General features: G+C 42.9%; 1 long non-coding RNA gene across 2 annotated transcripts in view; it reads left to right on the top strand.

The window, feature by feature from the left end:
- Positions 1 to 16,633, top strand: part of LOC119005369 — a 111,504-nt gene that overhangs the window by 39,666 nt on the left and 55,205 nt on the right. The window lies entirely within an intron of this gene.

The raw sequence follows: 16,633 nt of genomic DNA, 5'->3' as shown, positions 1-16,633 counted from the left end.
CGGCTCTTGCTGTGTAATGGAAAATCTAGCGGGGTCTGAGCTTGTGCATGTTTTGAAGCTCCTTTAGTTTGGGCTGTTTCTTTCTCTGGTCTCAGTGTCATTGTTTAGTTGTTGTTTAGTCTTGCAGTTTGTCCGCCAAGGAGGTTATGTTTTCACCTGCGTCGGCTTCTTTGTTTGTCGGTCGGTCGGTTGGTTTGTCACAAAAACTACTGAACTGACTCCCATGAAACTTGGATGTGGGATGGATCTAGGTCCAGGTTAGACCCCATTAAAGTAGAGAATCCATGGGTCTTGGCAGAGGTATGTGCTCAGTGAGTGCCGTTCCAGTTTTGTCCTTCTTTAAGAGAAACCTTTTCTTAAACAGCCGGTCACAGCAGACATTTTAACTTGTCAAACACAGGTGTAGCCAACTTTAATAACTGCTGCTGTAAGTGCAGGCGTGCTCCAATGGAACAGACTTGGTACTGGTGTTATTAGCTACACCTGTGCCTTTTCCTCCAGTGATGTGTCATCTGTCAAACACTGGTCTGTCTTTGCGTCTTTGGTGTTCAGTGTTGCTGGAATGTCTTTGAGTGTGAGCGTATCTGACATTACACCTCTGGACTTAAAATACTAAGGAGGAGGAAAAGAGTATAAAAATACAGTGGACAGGAAATGAGTAACAGGCAAAAGCTCGCTGGTGTATCAGATGTAACAGATGAATGTAAAGTAGTACTTCTGAGTCCACAATGCTCACGCCTTAAAAGTTTTGAGAGGTCATGACACGTTGACCCTTTTTGGGGGTCAAAAGGACATCCATTGTGAGATTGTGCATATATGTGTGTGTGTGTGTGTGTGTGTATTTTAATGTGTTGAGTCGTCTGCACATCTGACATGCACTGAACCCTTAACCCCTAGCAGTGCAAATCCTTGGCTCAGGAGGCGCATTGCTTGGCAGGCTACTCAGGAAGCAGCCATGGCGTGTGTGTGTGTGTGTGTGTGTGTGTGTGTGTGTGTGTGTGTGTGTGTGTGTGTGTGTGTGTGTGTGTGTGTGTGTGTGTGTGTGTGCGCGCGCATGTAATTGCAAGGTGTGTGTGAGAGGTGTGTGTAGTTTGTTGGTCTGGTTTTAGTGCCTTAGTAGATACATCTTCCAAAACAAGCAACCGAGCAAGACCACGTTTGAAATACTACAGCATGCATAAAGATGCACATTGTTCTGTACATTAGTAACCCAGTCCCAGCCCCTTTGGGAATCAGTAAAATTTCTGATTCTGATTTCTCAATTTGTGCAGTGTGCAGAGGAGATACTCTTCTGAAACTCCTACCTTTTGTGCAACTAAAGGAACACATCTCTGCAGCGTGCACCATAAAGAACTGTTATAAACGATCTGATAATTGCAGCACAGATAAGTGCAACATTCTTTATCGTTTCTCTTCAAGTGCAATCACCGCTCTACATCTGCATCACGTCTGGTCCCCTTATCCGGCCCTCGGGCTCAACCTGTCAGCATCCATCATGTCGAGTGGGCTCATTTCCGGGGTCCGACACCATAGCTTGGAAAACCGGTCACCGTTTATCTTCCCAGACTCTAAGTAGGGTAAACTTTTCTATTTTTAAAAGGTAATCTGTTATGTAATAGATTACATTCCAAAAGTAATCCCCCCCAGCCTAGACTTGTTCACACTATAAATGCTTTTATGAGCCTCAGGCCTTGTACAGCACAAGTCTTTCATCTATAAGGCTTTCAGCTGTGTGTCAGCTCTGCCAATAAGACATGCTGTTTAAGACTTGGCAGCTAGTCTGCAGCCTCCACAGTAAATGGTTTGCAGCTGACTTTTCCGCACAGTGGCTTTCAGACTTTTTCAGAATGATTTTCGTTGCAGCCAAAACTGATCTTTGTGGGGTATGGTTACTGACCTCCGAACCGGGCGTCGGTGTCAGTCACCCTTCTCCATGTCTGCGACTCTGGAGCTTGGGCAAGCTTTACTAGTATTAAATTGCACGTAAAGTCTCTCCAAAGCAATTAAAGGAAACATTTTTAGCTTCCCAAGTGAGAGAGTCTTTCAAACTTTATGCAGGATATCTTGGACCGGGAACAGACAGGGACTGTACAACAGCAAAAGAATGGTTTTTATTTGAGATATCAAAAAGCTATTGAAATAATAAAATGATCATATGGATTTCCTTTACTTTGAAAAAGGCTGAGCCGTAAATTACCACATGTCAAGGCGCGCTTTCAGTCGCTGAGTCTGTTGAGTCGACTGTAAAATCAAAGTATTTGTAAACAGTATGACTTACCGTCAGACGGCGAGATGTGTGTGTGTGTGTGTGTGTGTGTGTGTGTGAGAGCACTTGTGTGCGTTTTTCAGCAGTGGAGGAACCTTCCACTGGAGACCACCTCTCTACCTGACACAGCCTGGTAGCCACTCATACACACACATATGCACGCACACACACACACACACACACACACACACACACACACACACACACACACACACACACACACACACACACACACACACACACACACTCTGTTTTAACAAGACAGACCTGCTGTGCTTCTTCTCTGTAAAATCGACAACTAATATATCAGGAAGGGAAGTTATAGTAAAGATAATAGAGGTTGTTGTTGTTGTGTGTGTGTGTGTGTGTGTGTGTGTGTGTGTGTGTGTGTGTGTGTGTGTGTGTGTGGGAGAGAGAAGGGGGGAGTTTCAGTTGCTCAGCTGTAAATAATTAAATGCAGCCCTCCCTACTTGCTCCCTTCCTCTCTTCCTCTCTCTCCCTCTCTCTCTCTCTCTCTCTCTCCCCTTCTCGCTCTCTCTCTCTCTTTCTCTCTCTTGCTCACTCTCTCTCTCCCTTTCAGTCTACCCTGTAATCCAGAGTTAGGTTATAAACACAGTTAAAGTTTCCATCGCTCATCCTGGGTGGCCAAGCCGTGTGTTTGTGCGTTTGCATGTGTGTGTGTGTGTCTGTGTGTGTGTTTGCCTGTATGTCGGTTTTTGTTTGTCCATCTGCATCTCTGTGGCTGGATGTCTGCAAGCTGTATCTGTATCTGTCTTGATGGCCCATACTGTGTTCATGTCACCTTATAGGATCATAGAATTTGATCAGATTTGTCTAAAAAATGATGACATTTTCCCTAATCAGAGCTAGTAAATTAGTCAAAGGCATAAAGATCATTAGTCCAAGGTTCCTCAAGTGAATCTCACATTTGAATGTGTTGCAACAATTATAATGTCTTATTGATCTCTGTAGTCATATTCTGTTTTTATGGAGGTCAGAGGTCACACTTAGCCACAGAGCAGCACCACCACAGGCAGAGGATGGCACCGTATAACCCTTGATTGCCTTTTGCTGTTCAACAACATTATCTTTGCATGGATAATAAATGATTCGGATTGAGTTTTGATTTTGCTCTTGTGCTCTGACCGCAAGTAGCCTATGGTGTTATTATTCAAGTTTAACAATTAGGTAGTAACTTATAATTGTGCAATGCAATGGACCGTGGCAAAGATGCTGAGTTGAAACTCAGCTCAACGTGTGCGTCTGTCTGTTGGGTTGACAATGCAGTCACCGTCGGATGACAGTCACTATGTTTCAGCTGAGCTACTGTACGCAGAGCTGTCAGCTGTTTGGGTAAGAAGCTTTGCTATTCGTGCAAACCGGAGCTCAGCAGAAAGCAGTGGGGCTGCACAGTTTTATGGTGTCTCCGCATTGTCAGTTCTGCTCTGTTTGAGACGAAGCAGTCTTTGCTTGACCTCATGTTACTAACGAGCCTGTTTTTTTTCCAAGTGCTGTCGTACTAAACTTCACCGCCATAACCAAGTGGGCACAAAGGGAAGCCACACCTTCAGGTTCTGCTAGCATCTGGTAAAAGATAAATTGTGGCACCGGGGGTCAGGGGACATGGGTGAGGTAGCGGAGTGGAGTTGGTTGTCAGAACTTAAAGTCTCCCTGTTGGAAAGACAGGCAGTCTGGTGGAGCGTCTGAGGTAGCTCGGCTTGCGTCGCCACCACCAGAGGCTCTCTGGCGTGTATTGCCCATGGGGGAGTTTGTGCAAACAGTCGGGGGACCATCACCATTTTCTCTGTGTGTTTTACCCTTTTTGTTCAGAGAATATTCAGCTGGAATTATTTGCGGGTGGGCAGCTCTTACAAAACTGCCAAAAAGGTGGAGAGTGAAAAAAGATATAAACATTTTAATAGGTGCGTTGCAGACAGCGAGAGTTGATATGTGCATAGGTGGTTTTGTTATATAATCCTAACATCAGTAAAAGTAGCGAAAGGTCAGTTTAACCAGACGGAGCCAAAGTGGGAAGACGAGAGAGATGCAGCGGGACGGTATGAGAAGTTGCTGACACCGCTCTTTAGCTGCTGAGTATATAGAGAGCCTCTATATGATCTGTGGGTGGCCTGAAACCCTTTTGCAAGAGACGGGAGGGTAGTTTGAGCTTGTTCTGTGGAAAGCGAAACCAGCCAATCCTCTCAAGTCTTACATCAACATCAGAGTGTTATTGATGTGCTCTATTTTAAGGTGAGAGCTTTGAGAGCCCCCCCCTCCCTCCCTCTCTCACTCTTTCTGTGTATCTCTCTCTCTCTCTCTCTCTCTCTCTCTCTGTGTTTGTGTGTGTATGTGTGTGCGTGTGTGTATGCTTTTAGCATTCCTCTCGCTGCACAACTATGCGAAAAAATAAGCTGGCTTGGCTAACTTTCCCTAAAGTTAATGATTTAGAAGAGGTGTTGGCAGACTAAATTATCACCTTCTGAAAGGACCCATTGAGATCCCATATGCGAAGCGCCCATATCTGCAGCGAAGCTCAACTCAGCCGAGAAAGATTGAGCCCAGCCCCACCCAGATCCCCCCCCCCCACCCTCCCAAAAAAAAGACTGTAATAAACTGTGCCCGTTTAGCTCCGTGTCAGTCCAAACCTGGAAAAAAAAGTGCCAAGAATATGTGAATAAAATATGGGTCATGGCCTATTTTAAGCCCTGGAACACAGTTAAATAAGCGCCGTCTGCAGAGGTGTTTAAAGCTGTTGTGCCAAGAGTATCAGATTATGTTAGATCAAGTATTCCTGAATGATAAAAAGCTTAAGTAATGCAAAGACAACTTTCTTTAAGTGATGAATTACTGAAAGACTCCCCTTTCAAGGTGTTATTTCCTTAAGCACTTTTTTTTTTTCCCCTGCTCCGGTGGATTCAGGTGTGCACAGGTTAACCATGCAGACCTTAAATCACTTAACTGATGTATTAGATCGCTCGACTTCTGAGGCTTTTCCCGCACATGCACCTCTTTTGCCAATCCTCCCGTATGAAAATCATGAGATGAAAAATCCCCCCAGATGAAAGAGCAGAAAGCGAGCCAGTGTAATATGACAGCTAAATTGACGGCATTGGACGGACTAAGCTGACTGTTCTGAGGGTCTAATGAAAGGTTTCTTTGAGAGGCCATGTCAGCAGGTGAATAGAGGTGAAATATGCCAGCTCCCTCCCACTCCCTCCTTCTCCCCACCTGTCTTTTGCTCCCCTTATCTCTTTCTCCCTTTTTTTCTTCTCTGTAACTCTTTCTCCAGGCTGAAAAGAAAGCCTGTTTCTGGAAGCCAGAGTCGTTAGCAGCTCCAGCGGTGGTCCGAGACCCGTGTGCGTATGTGAATGTGCCACCAACACAAGTCAGAGCTCTTATCTGTTGAATGTGTAGTGTTGCTTTTGAGGATCTGTGAATTGTGATAGCTAAGGCATCATACTAAAAACTGTATGTGCATAAATGTATCCACTAGTAACTGACTATGTGTTATGTTTGTGGAGGCCAGGGAACACTCCGTCAAGGATCACAGGGCCCTTTAAGCCCCTCAACTTGTCTGACCATGTACATACTCTATGTTTCATATGATGTGATACTACATGTTTTATTTTCCCCATAGAGAAACAGGCACACATTGTATGCATACGCATGTTCCAATAAAAAAAAAGAAAGAAAGAAAGAAACTGACCTATAGAACAACTTTCACACCACTACACGTGGCAACATACTGCACTGTACAGTAACACTGGAGGAGTGGAAATGTCTCCTGACATTTCGCTGCTCTGTTTACTGATGTTGAGTACCATTCGGATTTAAACAGACACCTGGCCGATCTATCTATCTATCTATCTATCTATCTATCTATCTATCTATCTATCTATCTATCTATCTATGTGAATGTGTGTGTGTGTCTGCACTAACACAGGGAGTTATTCCACTACAGCTACCAGCTACCTTTGATGGTCCTACTTGATTTATAGCAACATTAAAAGGCTGTTGCAGGCGTTTGCATTTTTATTTTATGTTTCCTCTTCCTTGCATGAAGAGACGCTGTGACTTATTAGTGCGACAGATTCTGCAGAGGACAGTGTTTCGGTGTGTGTGTGTGTGTGTGTGTGTGTGTGTGTGTGTGTGTGTGTGTGTGTGTGTGGAGGGGTGGAGGGGTGGGTGGGTGTGTCGGGGGCGGATCAGTGTGCTGCATACATTTCAATGATTAGATTTCAAATCTGCCATTATACTTTTCCTGGAAAGTTCTCTGCTGCTGGTCCTGCTGATTTGGAAAAAAAAAAATACTTGGTCGGGCTAACTTGATAAAATTTTAATTCAGTCAAAATGTATTTTTCATAATCATTGAGCACTTTCAATAGAACACAGGGATTAAATTAACTTGCCTGGATACAGAGTAATGACAGCTGCTGTGTTTATCCTGAATATGCTCGCATAACATAACACCTCTGCAGTGCATCAGTGGTTTGATTGACTTTGACAATTCTGTTAGAATCAAATTACATCCTCGTCCAAGGACATGCTTTTTCATGACTTTTTGTCCATGTGTCAAAATGAACACCGCTGTTCAGACTGCAGCTCGAGACAAAAATGTAATTTGACACCACCTTGCAACGGGCCCCTGGGCTAGTGAGAGACAATATGTTGTTCTAATATGCTAATTTTGCATTAAGAATTCAGTGAAAATGAGCATGTGAGATGATCACACCATTAAAAGTTAGCATTAGCATCGAAGTATGTTAATCAGGCCAGATGGGACCATTCTGTTTGTGTAAATTAAGTCTCTCCACATCTTTGTCATAAGACTTGGAAGGATAATCCGTGACAGGCCTTTGAGGATGTTTTCAAGAAATAGAACTCTATTTTGCTTTTGTGTAATGTATTGTCTGAAACATTTGTGTTGAAGAGTGCATTTTATAAACAACACACCCTTCACACTGTGCAGCATCAAATGCATTATGTGAAGTTCAAATGTGATTTACTTTACATTACTGGAATTATATTTCATAACAAAGATGTTTGCTTGCTCAATCCTACCATCTCTTGTTAAAAAACAAAAAACAAAAACAAACTCCAGTATTAAAGGCACACTATATAATTTAAGAGAAAGATCTTCATTGTCTGATTATTTCATTATGCCTAAGCAAACTAAATAAACAAACTGTCTTTGTTTTTTTTATAACTGAATAAACAAACTTACCTAAAAGGACACATTATTTACTACTGTTTTACTTTGTTCATATGTGGCGGACCCTGCCACCTTTCTAGCTTCAAACAGTGTTCTGGGGACCTTATTTTCCCCTGAGAACTGCTGTAGTCAACAATGCTCACCACATACAGTATTCATCCCCTGCAAATCCTCCACAGAAACATGCCCCGTGTTACCACATCACCGTACTGTATTCTGACTTTTAATCACAATACCAGTGACCGTGACACGCATTTGAAATTCAGATTTGTAAAACACCAGGCCTATTCTAGCAGAAAATGGACTTTAATATACTTTTTTTTTTTTTTTTTTTTTTTTTTAGCAGTGGGGATCATTTCTCATTATGTGAGCGTACCACTCATGGATAAATGCAGGGAAAACAGCTGTCTGCACTATAAACTGACTGTTGGCTTACAGCAAACTCCCCCTGTTAAAATCCATTATTTTTATCCCCTGAATACTGTTGTTATCCTAACAACACTGAACAAACTGTCTCTCACACAACCCAGCATCCCTCTTTAGCCAAAATCAGTATTAGTTTTCCACCACTGTCCCCGGGCATGTACTGGCTCTCTGGCTCCATAATCCAGGGCATATTCTAAGATCCTTAACCCAGCAGCAAGCTTTGTTTTTGGGCTTTAGTCCAGCTCTGCTCTTGGGAGGTCCAACAGCTCCTCCAAACCCCCTCCAGTAATTTTTTTGGCGTGAAGGTTTTTTTTTTTTTTTAATTTTATTTTCAATCATGCTGTCCCAATCCCCAGGACAATTAGAGGTCGTCACAGAGCAGTTTATAGAAAGTGCAGAGCAACAGAATGTTGTTTTGGAAAAGTTGCTGGTCCCTCGTGTGAGTCAATAGGCTTGGAACAGCCACGCTGAAAGAGAAAAAAAAAGAAAAAAGCCTTGTACAATGGAGGAACAGAAATAGGTTGCTTATCTTTTAATAATTTTTTAGTCACCGGAAAATCTTGTTTATCCAAATCCCTCAGGGGTCAGGGTTGTTCAAGAAAATTAAATGTTCTGCATAAAGATTCATTGAAATTCCTCAACTCCCGAATTTAAATAGAATACACTTTCACCCTCCCATTTCTCAGTGCTCATTATCTTGACTCAGCTCCCAAGTGAAAAATCAGAAGATCTGAGGCTTTGACACACATAGGTTGAACGGTAGTTCAACAGTGCTGATAAATCATGGCCACCTGTCGCGGTGATGCTCATACCGAAGAATGTTTGTTGAGAAAACAGCTCGTTTTTTCTGTCCTTGTACAACCGATTCGACCTCACATTCCTCCTGGTTGAGCAAATCCGGCCTACGTTTTGAGTATTTAAGACCGGCAAATTACAGACCATCAATCTGACATTATAGTATTAAATTGCTTAGCAGCCGTTTACCAAATCTATTAGGCACTTGACTTTGAGGTTTTAAATAACCACAGTGCCCTCGTTCACCTTTCATCCCTGCATGTGACTCCTGCAACTGAACTAATCAGCCCTCTCTCTCTCTCTCTCTCTCTCTCTCTCTCTCTCTCTCTCTCTCAGTCTGTCTCTCTCTCTGTCTCTCAGCTATTATCTTGTCAGCATGAGGTCATTGTCTGATCCGAGCCCAGTGATGTCATTTCCTTTATAAACAAGTCCAGCTTCCTCTCGAGGGCCCGTATCAGCTGAGCTTATCCTGTGAGTGCCCCAGTGGGACTCGAGTGTCCTTCCCTCCTCCAGCATCCAGCTAAACTCTGCATTAGTTTTTACTCTCTTTCATACCGCTGCACGAGACTGCACTTAGTTTATTCTGCACCGGACTTTGTTTAGTTCCACAGTGTCTGACACAGAATAAGAATAGGCTACCAGTGTGCTGCAGAACCACAAAAGACCAGCTTGGTGAGTCAGATGTTATCCCACAATCATCCCCTGTGTGAATGCAGCGTCTACTCTAGTTACCCTGACTCACAGCGCGGATTAACTCAGTGAAAGCGTCTGATTTTCACCGGGTTTGCTGGCAGAGTGGGGTTTGGTTTGTACAGCAGTTGCCGACCAAGTGTGCAACCACAACCTACACTGATGTCAAACAACTCTCAGGCACCGGAGTATGTGGAACTCAACAGCTCCGCCTGTTTAAAAGGGCCCTGCACTCCTGCTGATTTATTCAAGTGGAAGCTCGCAGTTCTGCATATCAGCAAGGTAAAGGGAACGACTATGAAACGATTTTTTTTTGGAGGTTTTATGGAGTGAGGCACAGCTGTAGCCTGCCTGCAACAACATGGGCTGGGTTACTGTACTCAGCCAAGGTAATCACAGCCTAGATGATCTTTAAAGCTGATGGTTGCCGGTGGGGGAAAAGGGGACGTGTTTTCTTTGCCAAACCCCCCCCCTCCTCACTCTGCTTCTCAGGGATCGGTTGATATGGGTTAGGAGTTTAAAACCGCTACACACCCATGTGTTTTAGCAGTTCTCCACCACATGTGTTATCAGCTGAGCCCTGAATGTGGGAAAGCCCCGCAGGCAGAATGACATCATGCCCTGTGTAAAACTAGATATAGTTTAACACACAAGGGTGTAACTGGGAAAAACATAGGAAATGGGAGAGATTGTTGAAAACAACCGAAACCAAGGGGAACAAACTGAGATAAAGATGCCCACTAACTGTTAAAGTGTGACTCTCGGTTTTGGCTTTTTGTGGGCACCATTTGGAAAGGTGCAAAGCCACTCTACATTTGGCGGTTTGACCTGTTACAGAGCAAAGCATGGGTGATAACTCCAATCTCTGGATCAGACTAAGTGTTATGTTTGAATTCCTGTAGGAGTTTTGAACCTCTCAGGCTTGCAACAGTATCATCCTCTACTGTATGAAAATCCATCCTGGCCTGTATCGATGTGTTGTACCACGACGTGGTTAAAGAAATTGATTTTTCTTTTTAGCTTCAAATTGATTTCTGCATGCGCTAGCCCGGCATAGTCAGCTGTTTAGTGCTGGAATGTTTTAACAATCTCTGCATGTGTTATCAGTTTAACCATAATGAGCAAGAAGCCCAGTGGCAGAGTGACATAATTTATAGTTTAGAACTAACACACTGGGGGTGTAACTGGAAAATAGCAGGCAATCATTGGAAATAAGTAGAAATTAAGAAAGATTGAAAGCAGTGGAAACAATGATGGCAGCAGTGTGTCTGAAGCGGGGCATTCATGATGAAACACGGTTATTCAGTCGCATTTGAAACTTGAGCATGTTGAAGTAATTGCTTTCGACGAGAGTACAAACAGTGAGCACAGTGTCTCATCAGCGCTGAGTAGGGCTAAGAGGATGGACCGCCTCTTCAACACTGGAGCGTACAGTTAAGACTCTTTAGAAAGACGTGTGCTCTTTACAGATGAAACACCAGTAATGACACAGTAGTTCGGTCTAATGATTTTCGTTGTCCAAGTTTCTTTCAACATATCAACTTGCATTTGAGAGCCAGGGGCCACGTCGTATCATATTTGTGATTGGCCCTGGTGCACACGCTTTGAAAAATAAAGGCACCAAACACACTTGGATAGGCTGAGTAACAGATAATTAGAATTACAACTTCCTAAAAGTAGCAACACATATTGGCCTCACATGGGACACGCACACTTGATCGCTTGTGTGAAAGTTCTTCCGCCCAACCAACCTTGACCTCCTCACAGTGTGGACTCTCTGGGTGTTTTTCCTATGTTTGTCCTTTGCCACCGTCGTTATTGCACAGTGCCGTCGTTGCACCTTCATCAGACAGATTGTTTAATAGAACCAAACCAGAGCTAAAGATGGCGCCTTTACGGTCCAATGAGAATTGCTCACCTGATGCCAAAAAAATGATTCTTGCTCTTGGGCTTACTCCTTGTTATGCGAGCCACTGCATATTGACTGTGTTTTCGTCCCACCGGAGAGTTCCTTCTTCGCTCATAGACCTAAAATTCGGAGGATGACACAGATTTTAAAATTGCTTTTTTAAATGTGAATCCTCCACTGATCATAAATTCATTATAAAAATGGTTTGCTCATTTAAGACTTAGTAGCAATTTACCAATTTACCACTTGAAAAAGTGAGCCCAACTTATGCGTGGAGTTTAGTTAACAGAGCCTTGATAAAATGCTCTAGAATGTAATTAAAAACAAACTTGGTCTTTACTCAGTGTGCTGTTGGCTGTCTGTCACTCAAACATGAAAACGGGGTCTCCTCTCCTTTTCCTCTCATCCAAAAGTAGGAAATAGCGCCATCAAAATCCTGCTTGTGGCCAAAGATATATTACATCTGCTGTCAAAAGAATTACATCAAGTAGTGTTTTTTTAAATCCTGCTCCAATGCACGTGGTTCGAATGAATGGGTTGTTATCAGGCTTCAGCAGAGGTTCGTGATGAGCTGATCATTTGAATGAGGTGTAACGTCTAAAACATGCAGGGCAGGAAGCCACCAGGACCAGGACTGTCAAACACTGACAGAGTACGAACAGAAGTTAGCTTTAGTCTGCGTTCATGTGATGTCGGAGTTGGCAACTGGGAAGATTCACGTAAATGCCCTCTGATGTCACGACAACCAAATTCTGGCACCGCAGTTTGCAGAGTGGATCTCTTATGACGCTGAAACACAGCACCCGACAGAAACATATACATAAACGTACAGTCATCTCTTCATTTCCTTTGCTCCTTCAATGTGTTGTATGAACGCTCTGTGCAATAACATTTAAAACTGTTTTTACACCAAAAGCGGCTCAGCATTTAGAAGAAGGAACTCCATCTACTCCAAACAAACAAGAAATATTCTAAAGAAGAGATGACATAATGCAGGAAACATACTGATGCCACATCATAAATGGTGCAAGAAGAGGGACGCACTGTCACGAGTGGGTGGTATTTCAACTGATGATGTATAAAAATATCCTTAAAAGTGGTCTCCTCTGAATCCACAAGTCATGTTGCAGGAAGAGTTAATACACTCTTATTCCTATTACAGTATTAGCCTTTATTATATGCAGTAGAGCAGAAAGAAATATGCTATAAATAAAAAAAAAAGAGCTCAGTATTGTAATAATGTCTTAGTAGATCATGTGGGACCTAATTGCATTATCAGCCTGCTATTTTTTACCCACTCACATTAGCATCATTTTACTACAATTGGCGCGCATTTAAAAAAACATTAGAAACTTGATAATGGGATGGATATGATTTTCTGGTGAACACAAGACTAACACATCGCGTTATAATTCAAAGTAAACTTAATTTCCCCTCCAATTTAGGGTACATTAATGATATTAATATTAATAGAGACATTACTGGGCACATTAGGAGTAGTAGCCCCCCGCCCCCCACTCAACGAGGCCTTTTTTTGATTAAAAGAGGTAAATCAGCTCAAGTGTTATGAATGCCGCTTCTTCTTCCTCCGCTGCGCTACCGAGACAGAAGCAGCTTCATGCTCGTGCTTTTAAACACAAAGGAGAAAAAGACTTTAGGAAAAGATCACATCATCATTGTCATCACCACCGTGACCACTTCAGTGACCAGTACCGTCATCATCACCACAGCCATCATCATCTTCCAGAGCTCAGCGCTCTAGCACATTAACTCTGAGATTTAAAGCCCTGTTGGAAAGATGACATCATTCTTTCTTTTTTTTTTCCCCTCCCTCTATAACTCTCCAGGGTACGACTTGACAGAGCTGAAGAGCAGGGAAGTAGTTTTGTAAATGATGTGATGTGCTGGCATCTTTGCAGGAATTGTCAGCTGCTTTGCCGTCTACATCTCACAGAAAAGGGCCCTGTAGGAAAGTTGACATCATTCTCATGCTGCAGAACAATAGCTGGCATCCCTAATCCTCTGACATAAAATTGACATATGTCTGCACGACGGGGGGAATATATACGACAACAATGGAGACGGCTGGCCCCCGCTGCAGGAATCGTCAGCTGTTTGGCGTTCTGGAAATAAGTGGAGGGGATTGAAGTGTTTCAGCAGAGCGGCGGACTTGCCAGAGACATGGTCCGTGAACTGTGACTGTAAGGGTTCAAACCTTCCTCAAGAAATGCTGTCACACATCTCTGTGTGATGTTCCAAGCCTCTCTACACTATAATGTCTAAAAATCGGCTAATAACCCTCTGGAGTGTGACTTCAGTCTGCCCTCGGGCTAAATGACACAATTCTCAGACACTGGAAGTCATGTAAATCTTGAAACTGGGGGAAGCAAGAAGGTTGAAGGTGTTTGGAAAATCATAACCACATCGGAGTTCTCAGGATTGAAAACCAAAAACCCATCACGTTTGGATCCAGACAGTACCGAGCCTCCTCCACCCTCCGCATGGTTTTGATTCTAGGAAGTAAATTAGCGAAACTTGGAAGCAGGGATGCCATTAAGTGCTTGAGGGAATCATTCAGCTATGCTAAACTAAAACCAAAAGTGCTAAAGGCGAAATGTATAAAATTCCACAGGCTGCGGTGATGCTAACTGACTCAAATAGCTGGGTGAAGAAGACTCCTGGTGGAACAGCACCCGAGAAGTGACAGCATGGTGGGGAATGGTGACCACAGTGTGAGAAAGGTGTGTGTTTGTTAGCTGTCAGCGGTTTCCTTAGGAGCGAGGGAGCACGTGTGAGGGTATTAGTGGTAGATGATGTGCCGCAGAAAAAATGCTAAAGACACACACACACAGCTATAACAAAGTGGTGTGTTTTCACAGAGAGCTTCCAGCTAGATGATGTCATCTTGCTTAAATTGAGCTCTTGCAGTATGCAGCAGTTTACGTGTTTGTTTGTGTGTGTGTGTGTGTGTGTGTGTGTGTGTGTGTGTGTGTGTGTGTGTGTGTGTGTGTGTGTGTGTGTGTGTGTGTATACACATGCATATTGCTGCCACAGTGACTGTCTATGTGTCATTTTTATTGGTTTAACACAAGGAATTTTAATGAGAAAATGACAAAACTTGCCTCCCATCTGAGTCATACACACAGTGCACTGAACATATGTGAATTTTCTTCATCATGTATGTGTGTCACCCACTTACAAGCACACACTGTAAACGGCTCACCGCTCATTTCATGCTCCCCAAGCTGCAGTGACTAAGTCTGTTTACTGCTTCTGACTTGGAAAAACTAAATCAAATCAAGTTTTTACATAAGACATTACAGTTTCACTTGCTAATTTGACCTCTGATGGTTTGTCTTGGTGGGAAAATAGTCCCAATTAAAAAGATATTAGGGGTTAAAAGGAGGAATTATTGCAAGTCGAGTGATCAGTTAGTTTTCTTTTACATTTTTTTCTCTTACTCGTGTTTTATATATATTTGTAATTGCAGCAGCTCCTCACACAGAAAACCCTGATCCTGAAACGCCTTGTCAGTAGTCCCACCTTTAATTCTGTGACTTTGTGACATCACACTGCATCACCAAGTCACACGTTTATATAAAATATGCCTAGCAGTGATTTTGGCGTGTAAGAATTTAATAGGACAGCTCCCCTCTTGTTGTTAGCAGTACTGGGTTAGGTGTGTGTGACCAGACTGGGTACTCGGGAGGGGAGGGGCTAAAAAAACAGGAACTATGAGAATATGTCTGTATTTATGAGCACTAAAACGTGTAAATCTTTTCTGGTACCCACACTTTTGACAACTTTGGTGACAACTATTCAACAAATCTAGAAAATAAAAAGACTGAATCATGACTGTTAGTTTTAAAAAATACCCACTGTTGATCTACACGAGGGTCTACTGATAAAAATAACTCCACGCAGGTCACAAGTCATTTGTTATTGGGATAATTTTGTCCTGTCCTGCTTTCCAATTTAGCATCCCGGAGCAAAGTGTTAAGAGAAACAAGACAGTCATTGAGATCCTCCACCTGTACGTGCCGCCTCCCTCTTAGGCACATACACTGCAGTGTGGCCACATGATCTGATTTTCATTTTAATCAACATTTTATAAACATATATATAGGCATATATGGCTCTGTACTTCATTTGGTATGTGGTGGGTTCTCACATGATCAGGAAGAATGGTGAGTACCACTTCATTCTGGGGACAACTGGATATCGCTAACCCCATACAAGCACCTGAGGTCATAAACAGTCTGAATCAGTAATACACAACGAATCCCTCCGAGAGACAGAGCAGAGAGCTGTAGTAACAAGAGCAGTTTGGCATTCATTAACAGGTAGGATACAACATGCTGTGAGCTTGACTCAGTCCTCCGGGGGGTGATGGCATCACCATCTGAATAATGAAAATCTGAGGCCTCCAGTGCACTGTGTACTCTCTTTAGATGTGTCCTTAGGCACAATGAAGCGATCTCTGACTCACGCGAGTCACGCTGATGTCTATAGAGGAAACATTGTGTATTGTGTTTGAATCAATGAGGAAAGGAGTCTGCCAGCTGAATCACTGGGGTTATACAAACCACGTGACTCATCAAGTCCATAAAGCAACTTCAGATTGAACAAACATGATGTCACAGTAGGATTCCTGCAGTCAGAGGGTTAAATAATTCACTCAGTTAATTAGTGACTTTATAAAATAAGGATGGAGCATTAGAGAAACGATAGATAAAACAAGTAATAAGTTTGACGAAATCAATTTATATGTACGTTTATGAGATTTCTTACTTGCTTTCTCTTAAATCCAGAGAGATTTTCATTGTTCATTATGAGTTATGGCCACGATTAGAGAAAATTAGACTATAAAGCAGGGAATGCTTTAGGGCGTAACTTCCGTATGATATATCCTCGGGTTCTCAATCAGATCCAAGCAGGATATCCTCCACAGCTTCACCCTCTCCTCCAAATATGGTCACTTCTGGCTCCGAAAAACAAATGTGCCCAAACTGTTGTCCAAAAACAAATGGGTTTTGGGCCCAAGCTCAGTGAACCTGCCCTTCAGTTTTGGGGGATCACGTCAAGAGCTAGGGTGTCCTGATTCTTGCTGTGACAGAGGGGTAAGGCGAAATGTTAGGGCTACAAGGCCCTCCCAATGGTGACCCTCGAGGTGAGGGTCACGACAAATGTATGCCGCGTGACTGTACAATGTTCTGTTTATAACAAGCATGAAACAACTGTTACCAGTTTGCTGATGTCTCAGTAGCTAACTAGCTAGCTCGTTGACATTGTATTACCCTTTTGGATGACACGTAACAAAATTCAAAGCAGTAAA

Source organism: Acanthopagrus latus, chromosome 17 (assembly GCF_904848185.1).
Source record: "Acanthopagrus latus isolate v.2019 chromosome 17, fAcaLat1.1, whole genome shotgun sequence".
Classification (NCBI taxonomy): Eukaryota; Metazoa; Chordata; class Actinopteri; order Spariformes; family Sparidae; genus Acanthopagrus; species Acanthopagrus latus.
The sequence above is the reverse complement of the archived record's forward strand: the minus strand, read 5'-3'. Positions and strand labels throughout refer to the sequence as shown.